The sequence below is a fragment of the Agelaius phoeniceus genome, chromosome 6 (assembly GCF_051311805.1).
Source record: "Agelaius phoeniceus isolate bAgePho1 chromosome 6, bAgePho1.hap1, whole genome shotgun sequence".
In the NCBI taxonomy this organism is placed as follows: domain Eukaryota; kingdom Metazoa; phylum Chordata; class Aves; order Passeriformes; family Icteridae; genus Agelaius; species Agelaius phoeniceus.
The window spans coordinates 31679595-31702134 of NC_135270.1; the positions used below are offsets into that span (position 1 = coordinate 31679595).

The 22540-nt window shown below is 35.5% G+C and overlaps 1 protein-coding gene and 1 long non-coding RNA gene across 27 annotated transcripts in view; both read right to left on the minus strand.

The window, feature by feature from the left end:
• GPHN (gephyrin) overlaps positions 1–22540 on the minus strand; it is a 270825-nt gene that overhangs the window by 242747 nt on the left and 5538 nt on the right. The window lies entirely within an intron of this gene.
• Positions 18396–20174, minus strand: LOC143694220 (uncharacterized). Of its 2 annotated transcripts, XR_013182573.1 has the most exons (3): positions 19949–20174; positions 19698–19805; positions 18396–18795 (listed from the first exon to the last, which is right to left on the minus strand). It is a non-coding gene; the product is annotated as an uncharacterized LOC143694220 (long non-coding RNA). The 2 variants fall into 2 exon arrangements; XR_013182572.1 differs by lacking the exon at positions 18396–18795 and having other exon boundaries at positions 19643–19805.

Here is a 22540-nt window from a genome sequence, read left to right on the forward strand (position 1 = left end):
CCAAGGTCTACCCTAGAATTCTGAAATGCAGAGCTAAATCAAATATAGTAGCTCAGGTTGTTATTTATTGACAGGTATTTCAGATGACATAACCTGTAAGGGGCTGGGATTGCTGAAGACACAGTATGCACACACCACACCACAGACCTTTCTGCCCGATCCAACTGGCTCAAATGCCTCATCAGCATTTCACACCTTGGAAAGTTATGGCACAGATTCTGCCCTCATCTCTAATGGCAAAAGAATGCATGGAGAATGCAGGTGATACTTCTGGCATCCTTCATTGTCACACTACATTCTTACACTGCCTGCACCTTTTTCTCTTTTACCACTTTTATTAAAAAGAATTATATATTCAAATAAAATCTTTTGTTTGGGAAACATAGCTCCCAGCTTCAACTTCTCTAGTTGTTCTGCAGCCCAGAATACTTTCTGGTTTTTTACCCCTGATTTTTGACCCTGATATATGACACTGTTTCTAAAAACTCATATATACTTTTAACTCATAAATATTAATGAGTGTAAATGCTATTAATACCAATCACAAGTAAGTAGCACAGCTTGACAGCAGAGTAACACTGTATGAGAAATCAGGGTACTAAATAAATAAGACAAAAGAGTTTACAAATAGTTAGCTTCTGAAGTATTTTCAGACTTTTATCTAATTCTCAGTAGCTTTTAAAACATCAACAAAATCCTAGTGTAAGTCATTTGCAGTTAATATCACACCTTTGTTATTTGCACTGAGTTCAGAAGATATATGTCTATGATAATCTGAAACTGAACTTTATTTACCATTTAGGGTGCAAAATATGCTGGCTGTTTGCTCTGTAGTCCTGCAATGAAGATCACTTGCATGCTCTGACCACAGATAATTACGCAGGCAAACATGTGCTGTTTCTTTGCACTCTGCCAACTGTATTCACTTGTTCCCTCGCCACCTAAAGCACAATCCTGTGAAGACTTACATATTCATTTCCACTGAAATGAGAGCACCAACATGTTTAATTGAAGTTAATGGGAAAACTCACAACAAAATGCTAAATATGTGTAAGTAGTAAGTCTTCACAAAGCTCTTCCACCCCTAAATTTAGAACATTTAAGCAGCATTTTTTCTAGTGTAAATATACTTACAACAGTATTTAAGCATCTGTAAAACAAATTAGACATTGAGAGTGCTTCCTAATAATTCTAAATATGACTTGCATTGCAAAAGTAGTTGGTGGTCCCAAGATTAGGATTTCTAGTCTGAAAAACAGACACGACAAAGACAATTAAGCAAAAAGCGTTGTGTTACATAAAGACTGAATAAAGAGTGCAATATTTTGCATTCCTATTAGCTTCAATGTAATGGTGCTAATTAGAAGATACTTCTGCAAGGAGCTTAGAAAGTAACATATTAACATTCACCATTCAATTTCTCCCAAGTCCTTGCATTCTATTTGTCTTTGGCACCAAGTATCCAGCCTATTCTTACAGATACCTCCAGTGATTCAATCCTAGGAAAAGTGAATCTCATTCACAACTAAAGACTAAAGAAATACAACTGTTTTCAACCTAATCTGTTAGACAATTCCTCCCTGACCCCAAATTAATAACCCTGATCTTAAAACTAAGATTACTAGTAAGGCCATGCAGCTCTCAGTATCATTAAGAACAATGAGAAAATCTCAGTTTTAGTGGCAATCAATATGAAATGTACTTTACAGAATAAGAAAGTGTTTTCAAAATCTCAAAGAAACCAGTAGAATCCCTAACTATTTGACAGTTGCCAAATTATTTTTTTCATACTTGGGCAAATCTATGTAGTAATTTCCATAAAATTATGTAAAAATAAAAGTGGCATATGCTACCTTGATTGTAAAAATGGCAAGCAAAGTCTTCTAACAGCTACTGTAAAAAAAATTAATTGATCACTACTACATAGTAGAACTATAAAGACTAGAAGTACAAATTTTATCCAAATATAGGTTCACTTTGAAGACATTGCAATGACATGTATAATTAAAACTACTAATCCATAATTTCATTTATGCCTCCTGCAACTTGACATATGAGAAGCAATAAATAGTACAGAAGCTGGTTTGTATTATCTTATGTTAACCATCACAGCCTGCAGAGCTGATTCCTACATGATTCTGTTTGTAAATGCCTCTACTGAGAAGTCTGACAATTTATTCCTAAACTTTTCTAAATACTAACTGACTATTAAGTAGAAGGACTTTGCATTTTATTGCAGGACACTTTAATTTCTTTAAGAGCCATTTGAAGCATTCTGAAAATGCATATTTATATCATATGCCTCATATTGAAGGCATCATGACATATTTAAAAAACCCTCCGGCAGACTGAGTGAATTAACCTCAGGAAAAGCTGTATCAACCCTTCCCCAGTACACCAGCAGATATGCTAAAAACATACTAGTTTCTTCTATAGCTTCTGAAGTGTGATCAATGCAGAATCCAGACTTGGCCTAAAGTTGCTATAATCACCATAAATAGTCCCTTAAGAAAAGCAATCAAACTCTTCCTTTCAGAGTTCTGTTACTTCAGTATCAGTAACTCTTGCTAAAAACCTTCAAGGTGAAATAATATGTTGAGAAAAAAAGAACAAACCAACCCCCCAAACATACTTAACTTTTACATGACAGTTTTATTTTTTTCAACTGTTACTTTTATATCTTGATCAGCTACTGACCCCACCAACACTGATAAACTTTCAGCTCCCTGATATGATGAACACTAGTTACTATTAGGTATAATGCCTTTAGCAAGTTCATTCTCAACAGTCATTTTTGGGCTTGCCTTCTCACTTTTGCATTTAACTTGACAGCCTCTCTGGTCTCTTTTCCCACTCTGCATTACATCCTTTTATTATGAACAACTTCCTTTTTCCTGAAGTTTCAAGGTGTCACCTTTAAGTTTTGTTCTGCTGGTACTGTATCAAAGCCTGGCAAACAGAGGAGTGCTCTGCAGTCCTTGCAGAGCAGCACTGCTGATGGCTACTTGCCAGTTCCATTCTGGGGGAAGCAGGAGCGCTCCACACCTGCACAGCTTGGTTTCCACAGAACAGAAATGCAGGTACACAGGCTACAAGGGAGATGCAAGGCACAGTAATGGCCTTCTGACCTAGATAAAACCAACACTAATATATTGCACCATTTGAAGAAGCTAGAGGTCAGCCAATTGAAGCCTTTTCTTTTGCAGCCCACATTCTGGTTCCGAGTCTCATACAATGACTTTAAACAGATTGCACAGCATCACAAACCATTCAGCTGCTCTTTCTGACTTCCCTTTAGCTAACTGCCTCAATTTATATATGCTCAGTATGACTTTTTGGTTTTTTTCCCCTCTTAAGCAAGCTGAACTTGACTAAAAATTACAGAGTACACCTTCTGTAATTAGCAGACCCTAAGTAAAATATTATTTATCCTCCTACAGTTCATAAAACCGCTTCTTACTAGAAGCACTCACTTAAGCATCTAGAATTTTGATCTTTGCATTCTGCACCAATATGATCTTACCTCAGACTGCATGGGAATAACCCAATTTCTTTTTACAACTACTTTTTCTGCATGTTTCCCCCAAGAGTAAGTGTAGTGGGTGAGAGAGATGATGTGAGTGAAATGGGACATTATTGTTTAGGCTGATGTTGGTATAACTTGAATAAAGTAGAAAACCTCATCACTCATTTAATGTTATGAACGTCTATAACACTTTTTAGAACTCAGAAGGGTTTTTTAGAATATCTTTTACAGAGAATATGACATTATGAATAGCTCATTAAGCAGCTCATTGACATCTGCCAGTTGCCACTCAGTCTTTACCTTTGAGCATGGACATTGCATGGAGAATAACAGCTGAGTGTTATTTACAAAAATTAACTGTTTTCCATAGAAAAAAAAAGTTTTTCATAGAAACAAGAACAGTATATTAAGAAATTCATAAAAATCTTGAGTCATTATTTAAAGTTTTAAAATGCAACATGTTGGGAGCAAAAAAAGTGTCAGCAGATTTGTATTTTGGCAACTTCAAGGAAAAACATGCATAACGAATTGTGCAAGGAGAAACAAGAGCTAGAACACATGGAGTATATGCCTGGATTTGCTCATTAATTTTCTGTAAAATAATAAAACCAAAAAGAATATCCAATCCCACAGCACGGTTTATAATCCTTTACTGCCCAATCATAGATCAAACCCAATATTTAGTTTTGGAGGAAAAAAAACATTCAGCCGCTTACTTTCAGCTGTCTTGTGCTCGAGTACCCAATGAAATTTTTAATAGGAACCTTTCTTTTTTAAATTTAATTTTCACCACTTGTGCAGAGACCTCCTTGCCTCTTCCTTCATGGTGCAATGTCTTCTCATTTACAACCCATTGTTCTTTCTCATTTTACATTGCAAGCTGATGAGATGCATTCAGTTTCGGTCACATATCTTTTGACAGCACAGTCCTGCAACTGAACATCCTATTCTAAAATAATAATTAACAGAATGTGTCACAGCAATCAAGAGCTTAGCAGGACTGAAACAGGTAAGCCTTTACTATGAAAAAGCAGAGCAAAGAACTATATAACATATTGAATGCACACACTTACAGCCTCCACTAATTTACTGTACTTCAGAAGAATGTTTTTTTCTGGATGTGAACTGGCAGTAAGTTTGAAACATTTTGTACTAGTTACTGTCCACTAGTAAATTATGAAAAATATTTATATCATTTAAATGATGTCACAATATGGTTTAAATGATGTCCCAACAAAAAGAAGGCAAATACATATTCAAATCATCTGTGTTTCTACATTCAGTACAGTTCATTCAGTAAACTGGATTTCCATGGGTGATGAAATAAATGAAGTGCCATTTGTCTGCGAAGGGATGAACTTGCACAGAAGTCCTTTCCTTGTTGGATATTCCTTCTACCTTTCCTTCTGGATATTCCTTCTACCTTTCCTTGCTGGATATAATTTTCAATACTGCTATTCGTCTATCAAACTTGATTGAAAATAACCAAAGAGCTCAAAAATAAGGTAACAGTTCCCACTTGCAAAAGCCTCTTCCATAGGAAACACAAGCTGAAAAAAAGAAAACATGCTGCTAAGTAGACAAATAGCAAGATTTTTCACAAATATATACATAAATATATACATCTGAGGATTCCTTATTGATCAAAACATTACCATTGATATACTATTAAATGAAATTATGGCTATCAAAGTGTTACAATTATAGAACTATAAATACATTATCTAAACATCTATTGACTAAAAAAATCCTGAAAAGATATGTCTTATTTGTGTTTTAATAAGAGGTTAAACTGAGACACAAGAAAGGGAAAAGCAAAAATGCTACGTAACTAACTCTAATGCCTATTACAACATGGTAGTATGCAATCTTGATTCTAGTCTGAGACAGTACTGGAATTACATTTTCCTATTGGACACCAAGAAAAGAAAAAATAAGTGTTCTCTGACCCTGGACATTAGTTTTATTTTACTAGTCTAAATAGAGAAATAGAAAACATATCACATGGTCATTAAACTATGATAGGACAATCCAATGAGGAGATTACTTATATTATTCAATTTAAAAATGGCAGGCTGGAAAACAAGAATTTATCCTATTAGTGGAAAGTGAAATAAGTCAAAATGCATGCTCAATTTTTTCAGATGAAGAGGGAGACTTCTCAGAAGGCAATACTCTCTTTCACATTAAAAAACTGTACATACAAGAACTCTGACTTATTGACAGCTTGACTGAGATACAATGGAATCAGACAAACATTATTGTTAACTCACATTCAGGCAACCAATTCAAGAGGCACAGGTTAACAAGCTGACCTCACCAGGATTCCCTAGTTCCTGGGAAGTCCAATTTCCCACTACAGTCTGTCACACAGTACTCATGTTATCTGAAACTGAGATTCAGAAATGTACCCCCATACACAGTGTCAGTAAACAAGAAATGTTTTTCAAGCTACACCTCTACAGAAGATGAAAACAACAGCATTTCCATACCTCAGGTAAACCTTGAAAGATTAACTGTTGAACAGAACAAAAACCAATATCAACCATACTAAATAAAGCAAGTTATTGCACTTACAGTGTTTCAGTGTTTCAAAAATCTTATCTCCAATATGCTTTCATTTGTGTTCTGCTCACTTGAATGCTCTGTCAGTCATGAAGGAAATGTTCCTCTTCATGTTTTTGGTATAGTTTTGGGGCTTTGTTTATTTGTTTTTTTTTCCTTTGAAGCTATGAAGTGAGTATTCTGCGTACAATGCACCTTTAAACAGAAACCTAACAATTAGCTTACAGGCTAGCTGGTCACAAAAATGAGCATGACCAAAACACCATACTGTTTGGAGACCTGGGAGAAACTGCATCCTCCAAGTAATTTTCAAATTCTTGATTGGATTTGAATCAGTACACTACCTCCACCAGAATTACTAACACGTCAAGCCTGCTGCTAGGAAGGAGCTTGCCACAAAAATATGTATTCCCTATAATTATGTAGAATTCCAATACTTACAGAGAGATGATTTTATTACATGTATAGAAAAGAATGCTTTGCAAAACTGGTATATCTATTTCCAAAGAAAGAGCCCTTTTTTACTCACAGCAGATCCCCACTAATTAAACCTTAAAAATGTAATGCTGCTTTATAGGTCAAATTTCTTTCGGAAGTTTCTTTGTTTTTTAATCATGCAGTTCTTGCTACACACATATTCACTGCACTCATTCATTAAATACAGAATCCTAATTTTGTAAGTGAAGACTGCAGAGACCTAAGGATTTCTTACCTACATTTTGTTAATGTAAAAATAAGCAAGCTAGGTGAAGTCAGTCCCCTTTGTGCTCCATTTTCCAAATGTGTTAATAGCACACTTGAATTACCTATATTCAGAAAATAGGAAGCTCATAGAAAAACAGCATAGAAAGAAGATAAAAATACTCTAGTCCACCAGAAAATGTTATGGCTCGTGATTTGAAATATTTAGGTTTGTACTAGTTTTTCTTCTTGTATTAGTACTAATCTGTATAATGGAAGTACTCAGCTATTCTGTTTCCTAAGTGCAATATAAGGCTATAACAAAATGTTTTCTATGTTCAGTTTACAGTGAATGTAGCTGAGTGATAGAGATCTTGGGTTAAAATACAACTAATCTGAACTAACAGGTTTATAAAAACGTGTGCTCACCTTATTAAGGCAAATTCAATGAACATTAATTTTACAGAGTATCCTCAAACACTTCAGGATCCTTAGATTCTGGGAAAACACAGTTATCCAAGAGTAGGTCAGTATTTACAGAATCCTGAAGAGTTTTCCTCTTAAGACTTGCCCCTTACAATCATTGTGCTCAAATGAAATACATTTTCTTGACAAACTGAAACCAGTATCAAAATAGGCACATTTAGCATAGAGATCAGATACTGTGTTACACAGAAAATTTAATAACAATATCCAAATCACAGGCTGCAACTTCTAATGGCCACTACAGTGTTAAACATTAAATAGTCTCTGAAAGTTCTGCCTAATTAAGTGGGACATGAATTTCCTTGAGGAAGTCTAGTATTTCTTCTGCTGTGTGAATCTGTTATATGGACAGATGTATAGACTAATATTAAAGGGAGAGATTATGCTGCTGAAGCTTTTTTCTGCTAAGTTTTTTTTTTTAACTATACAGATTAAATAATTACTTTTCCATTAGTTCTCTTTTGATCTCCAGAAAGAACATTATTACTTTGTAGACTTTCTTCACTCCAATCCAGTATTTTTGAGTACGAGATTACTTATAAGAAAGTGCTTCTGTCCTTTCTTAAAATAGATTCTGAGTGGGAGCACATGCCATCATGATGCTGTAACTCATCAGGAAATTATGATGCAGTACCATCTTATTCTAAAGACACCCTCTAGCTAAGATATGGACAAGGTCATATCAGCACTTTTTGTATTTTTCAGGACTATTTTCCTTATCAGATTAAAAGAAGTCCAGCAAACAAGCAAAAACACAGTATGTTTTTTCAAGAAGAAACAAACAAACATAAACCCACCACCAACAAAAAACCCCAACAAAACAAAACAAAAAAACCAAGCAAACAACGACCAAAAAAGCCCCACCAAAACATAAAACCAAAAAACTTGACACCAATCACTTGGAGTAACTTCAATTTTGCATACAACCATTTCGATTTTGCATACAACCATTGCTACCAGAAAAATTAGGATGGAAAATGATAATTGTGAAAATACTAAGAGTACATAATTTTAAAATGCCGTGAACTACCATGGAATTATTTATCTAGGAAGGCAAACTAAGGGGAGGAGAACTGATTTCAAATATTTTTTTCTTTCTTCTTTTTTTAATCATATGGCATGTCAACAAGATTGTGGGGAAGACTGGTGGGAAGAGCAACCCAACATTTTTTTCCTACTTGCTACAATCTTAAAGTATACCCAGATAATTTTTGTTGAAGAAGACTGCATCAGAGAAGCCATGAAAGAAAATCCTTAAGTAAAGCAGGCAGTTAGTTATTTCGATTTTCTTAAAGAAAATTTTTTTATTATTATTTAACTTAAACAACTGAAAGGAAATCTAATTGTCCAGCAGCTTTACTCCTTCAGATGTGTTAATAAATCATCCAGGCTGGGTGTCCCCAGATCTTTCTAACTGTTAGATATTTTTACTTAAATGGCAACAAAAACCAGTGTTCCTTGCTATTACCATATCCAAATACTTGATAAGCATGATGTTTTCTCCTCATCTCACTGTCTGAGCACTTGGCAGCATGTAATAAACGTATTTTTGCATATAAGCAAAATTCAGGCCCTCAAGTCCTTTACAAAGTAATCCAACAAACACCACAGGATTTCACTAGAAATAGAGATGATAAATGCAGTTAATTTTTCTGGTGGAAACTTTAATAGAAGGCTGAAGCTGCACCAAGCCACGCTAGGAGGCTCATTCATGTGCAAGGTAACACAGAGGTGACACCTGAGGCAGCAAACACACCCCCTGGGAAAGGCACATGGCTAAAGGGGCTGTGGAAAAAACAGCACTGCAAGGTGCACAGGGGTCTGCAAGTGGCTTGGGACCACCAATGCACAGCTTCTCCTGTAGATACATACTGGATTACAGAGACTACCACAGAGGCAAGGAACTTGGCTTTAATTCCCTGTTAGCATATGGAGATTCAAACCCATGCATTTATTTCCCAGAGGAGCACTTTAATTAGGAAACTAAAAGGATGGATAGTAACAAGCTTCTTGTCTGCTAAATCTAGGTAGCTACCCAGCTAAGAATTAAAATGCTATGGCATCTGGACAATTAGCAAGGATCACACTGTAGCCTAATAACCAGGGTGCTCAAGTGGGAGAGAAGACCTAGATTCTAGTCCATGCTTCATGGACTATTTCTGTTTGTTACTTGCCCTTTAACAGGACAAGCAAACCCTATGATAGTTCAAAATGCAAATATCTGAACCCTGTTCTCTTCCCTCCCACCACATGCTCCAAACTACTAAAGTTTAAGACACTGAAGCATCACCACATCGATGTCTCTCTTTGGATCTAGCCTGCAAAGTGTTACAGATACCTGGTTTTGATTGAATATTTATCTCTCTCTTCAGAAATACAAGATTTCATAGAATTTGGGCATCCTTCCAGCCATGAAGCTTTTTTTAATTTCACAAGTGTGTAACTAGGGATATAGCTCCTAATAGCACTGCTCCACAGAGAGAATAAAGGCAATGCATTCCATTTTACAGAATATTTAAAGCTGCTTCTACTTTTAATACAGCATTCCCTGGAGCAACCAAAATATCTCCAAATTACTTGATCAACAAAATATTCTCTGCTTAGGGAACACACAAACTCTAGTAAATCCACCTCACAAGTCTAAAACAATGACTTAACACCCTCCTCTGCCCCTGACATCCATTATCACACTATATGTTAACGCTAGCCACCTTCTTGTGTCAACTGCAGCTTTTCTTCCTTTTTTTTTTTTTTTGCAACTTGCATCTTTTGGATCATGTACTATTTTTTTGTTTGTCTTCATTCAAAAATCTTCAGCCCACCCTTAAGACACACAAGAAAGGCAATGTTCACCTAACGTTGATCAATATGATAAATGAATTGCGAAATGTTTGTTCATTTTTTAAGAAACTGTTACATACTTTCAAGTACCACATTAAGTTGAAACTACTGGAGCTTCTTTGACTTCCCATCTCAAATTCTTATCCCTGGAGCAAGAGCAGATGCAGCCAGAAGTAAACACTCAGATGTAAGAGGAAGGCAAAAGGTATTATTCCATGTATGTAATTTCCAGTAGACTACTAGTGCTTCAGTAAATTAAGAGGTTTGCAAACCTTAATTACCAAAGGAATACATAATTATTACTTTTAGAATACTCTTTTTAAATATCATGTCTTCCCTTTAGTTTAATGACTGCATTTTAGGACTCATCCAGATAGGTAATGCTTTGGTAATATTAATATGACAGACAGTGAGGGAAAATCCAAAGCTTATTGACCCTCTTAGAGCAAAGTATACACGAAAATATACATTATGAAATTCAAATGTACAGATTATACTTCTCTGAATTAGCTAATTTGAACAGCCTAGTGAGTTCATATGGGCATTCATTTAAAACAGCGTAGACAAACTGAGCAGAATTTTAGCTATTCGGCTAACAATGCTATACAAAAATATTCAGTTAAAAAAACAAGGAACTAAAAAGAATAAGTCCAAGAACAAAGCTCTATCCATGTAATGCTTTCAACACATCTGATCCTGGTTACCTGATGTGAAAAGGCTTAGTAAGAAACTATATTCAAGCACAGAACAATCCTAAAAAACCACTCTCTTTCAAAACAGAAAAACTGAAATAAAAGTATCATGTGTGTTCTAAGAGCATCTCTCAACTGCTAAATTTTGTTTTTATAAATGATATGTAGGCCCTTGATACAGAGACTGTTATATATATATATTTAATAAATGACATCTCATGTAATACTCAAATTGACTGCGTCCTCTAGGGATGTCTTAACTCTTATATTACATTATACTAGTTCTCCTGAAATTCTTAAATAACCAATGGGTGGTTTTTACCTTTTAAGATATATTTTAGAAGTGAGGCTGGAGTAGCCAAAGTTAATTATGAGTGAGTCCAAGCTAATACAAGAATCCAAGTTTATTTCAGGACTTTGCATACCAGTTGAGTGCTGGCTCCTGTCCCCAGAGATGTAAAAACTCTTTTTTTTTTTACTATGTAGTCTACGTAGCACATAAGTTTCAAGATTACCTCTTTACCTGAGCATTTGCAAAGTACTTACGTAAAAGTAAGTAATAAAGTAATAAAAAACCCTGCATAATGTATAAATAAGTAATGTATTTTGGCAGAAAGAACTTCATGCACAGTGAATAATGTTATCAGTCACAACCTAGTATCTGAAATTGCATTTAATATAGAATAAATCACAGAATCATATCAAGCTGTGAAGTATTGTGAGCTTTAAATATCTTTAAACCACATCCTTACTCAAATATTCACATTTGGGCACTCAATGAAAGGATTTTCTTCAATTACATTCACTTACAAAATTTTAAAAAAACTAGTTTGTATCTTAAGATGCATCATCCATGCATGGTAATTGGCATTAGATAGTTGTGTAACAGATCAGGGGAACACTGCAAACATATTATATTGACTCAAATGTAACTTACACTTAGAATGTATATGTTTTTTTCCTTATGAAGGAAACTCCTTGAAAGTATAGAAGCTGAATTTCCATTTCTGAATCCATCGAAGGGACAAGAAAAGGAGATGAATCACCAAAGCTTTTTCAGCAACTACAAACAGCTCACACATGAGAGAAGTAAAAATGCTACTCACCAATTGTAGAAAAGCCAACAATGTAAACAGACAAAAAATGTTCATAAAAATCCTTCTTCATCCTAGAGGATGTGTACCAGATGGCAAAGCCATACAGTGGGGCATTGCCTCCCAGCACTGATCTACAAAATGCCTGTATTCCGGAACAAAGGGGGCAGAACAAGCTATAAAATTTCTTATTGGAGCTTTTTGTCTGGTAGAAGGCCATATACAAAGGAAAATTAGACTTTTATAACTCTCTGGCTAACAGGTAGAAAAAAAATTCAGCAGAAGACAGAGACCAGCCTAACAAAAACTTTCCACCCGGAGATGAGTGGCTTGGTAAAGGGAGAGCAGTGGATATGTCTGGCTTGATCTCAGTGAGGCACACACCTTTCCCTCACTTATTAAACTGCCTTTATCTCAACTGATAAGTTTCCACACCTTTGCTTTTCTAATTCTGTCCCTCCTCCTGCCTGGGAACAGTAAGAAAGCCCCTGGGTAGGGCTCAGCTGCTGCACAGGGTCAACCCACCACAATATTCTTTAGTGATTTCTTTCAATTACTTCCTTTGTACAGCATTAAAGCAGAACATTCTCCAGATATATCCTCCTGGACAACAGACTATTAGAAAGACCACTGGCTGCAAAATGAAAGAAAAGCAGAGAAAAAAAGCCTTGAAAGAAACAACCACGGTCAAAAAGTGGTAATATTTACAAGGAATTATAGACAGAAAACACATTCTTCTCATAACTACTCTAATACAGGAAAGATGGACCACGGGAAAAGCCTTTCACAGAGTTGCCTATGAAGTCATTCAGGAATGTGAGGCAAAGTGGAAGAAATGCCTTGTTATCTGTCAGATTTATGAAAAAAAAAGTAAAAAAGAAATGAGAAAACAAAGGTAATTACGACTGTTGACCTGATAATGAAATCCTGAGATTCCAGATGTTAATTCTGGCAGGTACAAATTAAAAAGTTGCAAGAAAATAAGCACTTTACATTTAATAGAAATTCTGTAAGAAAACCCTCAATCTAGTTGCATTCAAGAGGTTGACTTTTTCATCTAACACCAAAAATAATCTGAATTAGATATATGATGTATTTGATCAACAAACTCTGTATCAAGACACATACATTCAAAAAAAAAACCAAGAAAACAAAACTGCTGAGAAAGATTTCAGTATAACTTGTCATGTTACAGGCAACAAAAGATTTTACAGTCAGTCTCAAAGGAAGTATGCCTTTGTCAATTCACAAAAGAATAAAACTTGCACTAGAACAGAAATAAAAGTCTTTCCAATGCAAAAAATAGCAGAAAAGCACTAAAAAGCCATTTCCAGTATTTAGCCAGCATAATCTACACCAAATACAAAGATGAAAAGTCAGAAATGGAAGAAAATAACAGCAAAGGAATCTGTTGGCCTCACATCTTTATCTTCCGTTGTTTTTAAAGAAGAGCTAAGGTTTTTAATGCTTTCTTTTGTTGCAGTCATTAAGAAAGTAGTAACATCTTGCTCCATGTTGAGGAGATTAAGGGGGAAAAGGAATGGCTGAAACCCTTCACCTTTTTTCAAAACTTTTCCCTTTTTTTATCAGTTGTAATAAGAGCTGTAACTAAATTCTGAAACCAAAACAAATATCCAGTAATTCTATACAGGTTAATAAAGAAAAGTAATGAAAATAAACAAAATCTGATGGTCTCCTGAAGGAAGATGAGACATTAGTAATACAGGAGCAGATTCACAGATCAACCAGACATCACCAGAAGTAGCACAGTTACTTCAAAACCAGGAAGCCAAACACTTCACTCCCCAAAAAAAGAAAAATATCCTACAGACACACAAACAGAATATGCTTCTGTGAGCATGATTAAGTGAATGACTAGTAATTGAGTTCTGGAGCATTGTATGTAGCCTCAGGTCACCGACTCTGAAACTGAAATCAGCGGTCAATGGGTGGTGCACAAGGCTACAAACTGTAATCGTATCCACGCAATCTTTCCAAAGAATGTAACTTCTGATTTTGATAAAAGTGAACTACAATAAAAAAAAAAGTTTTGAAGGCCTGGCAACAGTGTGCTTCCCAAATACATGGGCCACTAATGTCTTGGCAAAAGATCAGTTTTTCTCATGCATTATTAGCAAAAGAAAAAAAATCCTACTTTCTTTACACTGGCAGCAACTTGTTCCCTTCTCTACTGTGTGGGCACAACCATTTACTCATAGTAAATTGAAAGAAATTCACTGAAAGCTGGCTTGGCAAAATACTATCATCTGGATCAGTTCACATTTTGTTCACCATACATAGGAATAATTTTGCTGGGATAAATGAGAACTCATAGACAGATGAGAGCTCAAGGTGGGATTAATTTCACTATTTGTACAATGGAGTAAAAAACAAATTAATAAAGAATTGCTAAAAGATTCAATACTTTTCAGCTTTGAATAAGGCTCAGTGAGGGACTTTTAAGGAAAGGCTATTGGGATTATGAACATCTAGGATATTCTATTTATTACTCTATTCGTCTCATAAAACCAATTTGCTAATTTTGCTCTTGTTAAGCTTTTTCTAGTGAACAGGATGCTTGCACATACCTACAGATGCATAATCCTTAAGCACACAAATGTTTTCCCTGTTGAGCTTGTCTGCTGTCCATTAACAGCCTTCACACCTCATTTGTATAACCCTGGTTTCTATATTATTTGCTAGAAGCTGTCCTTTATAATAGTGTTTCGATTTTACATAATGTGGTTATCAATTCCTTCTATAGTTTCTTTTTCTCACACTTCCTGTAAAATTCCATTTTTATTATTAATCCTTAAATTTTTTTTTTCCTAGCCAAGCTGTACTTTTATGTTATGATTGCCTTTACAGTGACTACAGCATTTCAGTATTTTCTGCTACTTCAAAAATCACACTTCCACTATAGATGCACCTTAATATTGAAGATGTTACTTACATTTGCAATTTACAAAACTCAGTTTAGCTAGCCACCTTTATTTCAAAACACTGCCTTTCAATACCAAAATCATGGTCTGTACATAATTAGTAGCCATGGAGACCATGAAAACACATATTAGACAAATGCATGGACCAGCAGGCTTCTGAGCTGCAGTTAAAGACTTAAATAAGTGCACATGGTCCACTGACCACAATTATACAACTAAATTATCTATCCTCATCTTCACCCCCAACCCTCTCCCATTTTAAGGGGGATTCTTGATATTTATCAAGAATCTCAAAGCCTGACTTACCTAAACAGCTGATGCCTTTGACTGGCTGGTCCAGTTACCTCCATCAATCACATGGATAACAGCCCATTCAAGAAAAAGGTAATGACTCTGTTCATATCAGCAAGAAGATATGCAGGGCAGAAACAAAATTACATGATGATCTTGCATGCAGATGTTTTAAGTACTTGGTATACAGACTGATGAAGAACAGAAGAAAAATAAGTCAGTAGCACATCATTTGCCATTTAGTACATATCAGGCCAGCAGCCTCAAAGTTAGCATAATAGCTAGACTGAGCTAGAGATAGGCTTAGAAAACTATACTGAGTGCAAGTAAGATGACAGATTGAATGGTGCCAAAGAAATCCCTCAAGCAAAAGGGAAATCAGAACTGGCAAAAGTGTGCCACTTTTATTTTTTTTTTATTACTGATATACACTATAATAAATGTTTATGTGGGTATGTATATTAATTACATGTATATAGTCTTCAAATTAGTTGTTTCAGGCAAATTATAGTCAAGATAATAAGTGAGAAAAACTAATGCTAGAAATTTTAACTATTAAAAAATTAATACCTTCATAAAATTACCTTCCATGCCTGATAATGTGTAACATAGTATTTACCTTTTCCCAAATTTAACACTGCAGGAATCTAATGTTCAGCATTTCTAGTTACCCACCATGCAAGTTCTCAGATGTTCAGCTCTTTGCTAAGCATAAATGCCTAGCACAGCCTTCATATTCTCCTACTTCTACATGAATCAAATATCTTTACATACAAAATGGAAAAATATATCTTGACTTACCCTCTCTTCAAAAAAAATTTCCTGTAACAGGCAAATCCTTCTCTTTCTTCACCATGTTTTTTTTACTGCTTATTATTGAGCAGAGGCAGTGTCTTTGCTTGTCCATGAGCACAAGCTAGTAAATACCACCAAGAGGACACCTGGCCTGACAAAGCAATATCTGCATGGAAGGAGGCAACACAGCCAAATAAAGGAGGGTCAAGACTGCCTTCCCAATTTATGCAAGTGAACTACACAAAATTAGCACATGATTACATCTGTTTGAGCTGTGCTGAGAAAACAGAAGTCCTATCTCCCACTTTTTCCTATCCTACCTGTACAATCCAGCTCCTCCCTCAAACTGGCACTCCTGAGGTCCCCTGCCGAGTTGTTCAGTCTGTTCCGGCAGCAGCAAACTAATTCCTCAAAAGAAGAGCAGTTTTTCCACTAGGTTAGCCAGTTAAATTTGTTTTGCACAGAGGAAAGAAATGGAAATGGCAGGATAGAAGTAAGACAGAACAGAATTGAAAAAAAAAAAATTACAATAGAGGTAAAAATTGCCAGCCTTGTTCACCATTCACCTACAGGAGCAGAAGTCTGCAGAGCTCAGTGCTGAACCAGATCACACAACTGATTCTGCTCAAGAAGATCCGGGTTTTTTTTTGGCAGGGTAGTTTTCAGCTGTTTCAGTTCCCTGTCTGCACAGCCACACAGGTTATGCCAGCACAGCATGGCATGGCAGTGAACAAGAAGAGTGATGATAGAATCATACCCAAGATTAAACCTGGACAGAGTCCTGTGGGGTTCTAAAGCAGTGGCCACTTATAGCAGACTGCCTGGTACACCAGAAGAAAATTCTCTCAGTAACTCACCTTGAGATGTAGTGAATGCAGGAAGATAAAATCCCTGAAAGGGTGCTGCATGTATTTTCCTAACAGACAAGTCAGATACAAGGTACAAGGAGGGCCTGTTCAAACTAAGGATTAATTTAAATATGCTTTTTCTGTCATTTCCTCAGCTATAGCTTTTATAAAAATTTGTAATTCTATTACTAGTTTTGGACATTTGAAGTACTTCTACATACTACTGAATTTTGTGCTATCTTAAGAGTCATTCCAAGGCTAGTTAACAAAAGACATCTCAATTTCTCTAGAGTATCCAAATATTCAAAGGTTCTGCCCTCACCCACATCACCTTCACAAAATGCACAAGAGCAGTTCAAGAGCCAGTGTCTTCCTGGTCACCTTCCATTTCTAGGAAGCTCTCCTTATTGCTACCTACAGGAAGACCCCTCTGGCATGCACAAGAATTTTAAAAGGCACACACAATCCTGTGGAGGCAAAAAACAACAGTGTGTCTGTATTAGTTTTTTGTGGTCCAAAAATGTGGCTTTTAACCTGTCTCCCAAGAGTCCCCAGTCACCACACTTTGGTTCACACTGCAGTGAAGAATCAAAATATGAATGTGGAATTCACTTTGGACAAAACTAAACGAGATGCACTCCACAAGTGCACCTAATGCACTCCAATAGTTACTGAGTTCACTCCATGGGTTCTGAGCTAGTGTGAGGCAAAACACACTCAGCAGTCTGCAGGTGAAGCCCCCAGTACGAAGATCTGTTTCTCTAAAGCAGCAGCACTTGATATCAAAGATTTTACTTACACTGAATGAAATCACAAAAGGTAAATTAACCTACTAAATTACAGTCAAAAGTCTTACATAGGTACAGAACAAAATATTTTTTAATTGTGTACTTATCATTGAAGAATTGAGAGAGTACCTAATTATCCAAATATAGGGAATTTCTACATCTGAGGGGTTGTTTTCTTCAATGGCTGCTAGTTGGAATGTCAGCATCTAGGGGGTATTAGAGTTTAAATTTGTACTTAGAAGGAATTAGAATATGTATTTTACTATCACCTCAAATGGCTCCAGGCTGATGTTTTCCCAACATCTAAAAAACTGAAAAAGCTCTTGAATGTGGCCTAATCATTAGCTGCTTTCTAGATGCTAATAAGATCTCAACCATTCATTTTAAAGTAGTTTTCCTCAGCATACTTTTCATATGCACAGCTGAATTTACTTTCTGGAGGCTGAAGCAAAGGTAGAACATTTTTAGCGGGTGTTTGTTCAGTGCAAAAAAGGTTCCTAGGACTCATCTGAATGTGAAGACCTGCTAAAATTATTCTGGGGTATACTAAAAGCTGCTACTATTCTGGTAAGAAATACTGAAAATTATTACTACTTCACATCTAAAATCTCCCTTATGATTTGATGAGTCCTCACAGCAACTTACACATAACAATAATGGAATACAAGACATGCTATCAAGGAATTAAAAGATTTTTCTAATATTAAAGATAATCCATGATGTCCCAGTTTAATGCTATACAGAAATTTGCCTCAGATGGCTTTTCCAGAAAGATGTTCTGTTCATCAAAGCACTCACAGAAAGTCTACTTGAACCCTTTTCTGACATAACAATGGTGAAATGACAACTAGTATTTTCTCTAATTCTCTTTGATCAACTGCCAAGCCAAAGAGAAAAGTCATGTACTGAAACCATTGTGCATAAACTAGAGCTATACCCTTTGGAATAAAGAAATAGGAACAGGCAGGTGAGCTTCCTTGAAGCTTAACAATCACAGGAAATTCTTCATCAGTTGCTTTTTTCATCAGCTTTTAACATGAACTTTAGAGTTTCCATTTTGATTTTTGATGCTTAGGAAAAAAACCTGAGTCTCACTCAGATAAGAAGGTCCTGCACACTGGAGACATTGGTAACAGCTTTAATTCTTACCATGCTGGAATTTAACTGCAAGATCAGACCTTAAGGCTTCACAGCTTACCTTCCTATCTTCTACAGCTTACCTACCTCTGTGGAACAGAGCACGTTCCTAAAAAATAGATTTCAAAATAACATTAGCTTCTGAAACATCAGATTCTGGAACAAACATGCCCAACTTGAACCACATACATTTTACTAATATGACCATTCCCAAATTTTTAAAGCTCTGTGCCTTGCCTTCTTTCCAAAGAATTATGTCATCCAGCACTACCCTTTAGTCACATTTACTTGAAAAAGTTAGGAGGTTTCTCTCAAAAGTCTCAAAACCCTCCTCAGTCTCCTGGTTTATTCTACATATCTTTTACCGGCTTCTTCTTTTCTTTATTTTGTTAACTCAATGCCATGATATATGTCCACATGACCAGAAGGGTTTGGAATCTCTTGCAATAGAAGGTTAGGAGGGAAAGAAATTCCTCCTGCAGACTTTTCAGTCTGCTTGATTACAGCACTCATTAAAAAAGCCTACCATCAAGTACATTTCACTAAAACCAGAAGTACTCAGATTTAGATTCAGCTAAATTCTAGTTCTGAAGTATTACATTTTGAAGTATGAAATCAGTGTACCAGCAATGATGAAGTTTTAATCAGCAGGAGTTACACACATATGAACACCTGTTGCAACTTCATCTCAGCATCCCTGGAGCTTTGTGTGTATTATCTACTGAAACACTTTGTCCCTGTACTCTCTTTTAAAGGTGTTTCACAACTTTTTTCCTCACTATGCTTAATTTACAGCATATTTCTTCAAGGAAGTTGATTTTAAGAACCCTTGATTTGCTGTAGGCTTATTTAATTCTTGCCTTGAATATTCATACAACTAACACAAGAAATTTTGCTAAAAAAGAGGAAAGGAGAACTACATTTTCCCTTTAATCTTATGGGTTGGTTTTTTCTGGTTTGTTTTTTTTTTTTCCTGGAAACAAGCATTTTTCTCACCAGATATGTACTTACTTTAGGCATCTTGCTGCTTTCTCCCAGTTTTTTCCAAGGTGAAGTTTCTGACAGGGAATCCATAGTAAGCCTTTGGTTTCTCACCATTTACACTGCTATGCCACTACTCTACATCATATGAAAGAGTCATGTCAGTAGGAAACTGTGTCATATCTGCTTGAATACCTGGAAATCTTCTTTTTCCAGAAACTTACTGCCACTCACACTTTCCCAGGACAGGATTTGTGAGTACCTAGTAGAAGGATACATACCTGCTCAACAACATCTCTTTGGCAGTCTGATTTGTCTTCCTGATTCCATGAGAACTGTTTTAAGAAGGGGTAAGAAATAGCAGTGTAGAAGTGTGTTGGTTTGCAGAATTTCTAACTAGTACCATATTCAATGTTTCTTCAAGAATTACTGGATTAAGATTTTACAGACTTCACCTCAGGTCTTGCTATCAATTCTTTCCTAAGGGGCCCATCTCATGGCACCAAAAGCAGCTTGATAAGAATAAAGGGAATTTCTTTTTTTTAAGGACAAGCATCATTTGTAGAGGTTCTAGAAGCCTTTCCATTCTGAGTCAGATCTTCAAGACATTTTACTGCAATTCATTTTAATTCCCAAAGAATGTGTTTTATTTTTCATCCATACAACGTCCCATAAAATGATTCTGAATAAACAACTTACTTCCTAGATTTCAATATGCATTTAAATCCCTTCCAACATACATCTAAAAAAAAAGAAAAGCACCTATAATCCCACCTCCCAAAAATTCCAAACTATAATACCTGGAAAAAAAACCCCAAAAAACACACACCCAAATAAAACCACACCATATAATTTAACATATACTTTAATTCCTACTTCCCACTTTTAGATCTCAAAAGTCACATACAAAAGCCAGAAAAACCAACAAAATACATGCATGAAAGATTTTTTTAAAGGAAAAATATTCCACATAAATTCCCTACAATATACAGGACAACAAAGAAAACTAACAATTTCATAACCACATAGTAAGTACTAAAAGCACACAAAAATTTTATAGTTCAAATCGCAAGTGTATTCTGCTTCTTCACGTTCTTCACTTTACTATATAGTAAGGGATATAATTGAATTAGAAAAGGAAGAAGTAAAACTATGTATTTCTATACTTGTGATTGTAAGTGCATATGCAATTCTTAATACATTTACTTATTTTATAGATCTACTTATACAATCTGTATGCTGAATACATAATGAAACATCATAATACGTATGTAATTATTAAGATTACTGTTCTACCTAACATATATAAAGCTAAATTAATGTTGAGTCAGTTCTTGAAGGTCATGGTGTATATCAAAAAACATTTTACTGCTCAAAAATAGGTTTTGTTATACATAGCTATTCCCTAACCATTCAAGTCAGACAGTAGAAGTCTTGTTGCTTATTTCATAGTATAGGGAACAGACAATGCATTTTATTCCTTACATCATTCACCCACATTGTAACTGTAGGATAGAGCCCTGTTTTGCAGGATATTGGAAAATGTACACAGAAGATTATTCTTAAAGGTTTATGCTAATTTTTTTCCACTTGACAAGTTAGGCATAAAATAGGCCTCAGTAAATTAGTTTGAAAACAAAACAAGTAAACAAAACATCACATACAAGTCTCTTACTTGCAAAATGAAATTTTCTAAGATAACTGACTAATTAGGTCTATTTTTCCCAAGCACTTTTTATGCAATTACTGTTCTTTTTAAATTTTAAATTATTTTTTCAATTGTTTTGTGATAAAATAAAACAGCCAAAGGCTATGCTCTTTTTTTATTAATTAAAAACACTCCACAGGAAAAAGGCTGCTACCTGCTCTTTTCCCTTATGGTTATTACCCTCCAGTTCTTCAAGGAGACCTTTTTCAGGCATTCTGTTAAACTTTCAAGAAGAATTCTGTCATACACAACACTACAAATTATAAGGCCATTTCTGTGTAAGAGTGGAGAGTTGCATAGTGCATCTACATATATGAACAGAATGTAAATTATTTCTTTTCCTTAATTCACACATCAAGACATTATAAATATCTAACAAGAACTAAAATTTGTTCTCATTTTTAGTTATTATGTCATCTTGTTGCATAAGAATCTCACAAATTGCAGACAATAGAATCTATTATTGCTTACCTACAAAAAATTCCAGACAGCTACGGCTAAATCAACATTAAAGGTGGAATTCTGTGTTTGTGTATCAGAATTTTGTATGCTAGACTCTCCAAAACACGGCCTGATGATCACATACTCTGTTACTGTCCAATTAACAAAGCCAGCAGACCAACTAAAGGTTATCCCAGAACTAAGCTGGTCCTCATGAAATTCATAATCAGTAATTTTTAAGGTAAATAACATGGAAAGTTTTCCTGCAGTACTGGAAAAGGCGACAAATATAAACGTAGAAAAGCAAATGAAAACATGCTGTAATGGGTATGCTCTGTGCTGCTAAATATGAACCACAGACATGGAGCGTGGGTGAAGATGGAAGTCTTTCAACTGTATTTGGATAAGTAAACTCCAAATCAAGAAACACCGAGTACACAAGACTTCTTACCCCTGATCTATAAAAACACATAATTCTCCAAATTAATGCCCATTTCTTAAGCAAGTAGGTATTATTTCCCAACTACACATGTATGACTTCATCTCTTTCTTTAGGTGCTTTTAGTTTCAGTGTTTCTACCTCCCATTCAAAAGAAACAGTACTATAGCAAGCAAGTTACATTTCAAGTACAAGAGTCCACTGTATCAGAGAGATTTCAGCCACCTATTTTTGTTCCATGCCATACACTAAAAAGTGGGGGGAAGCAAGGACTTTCTTCCTCTC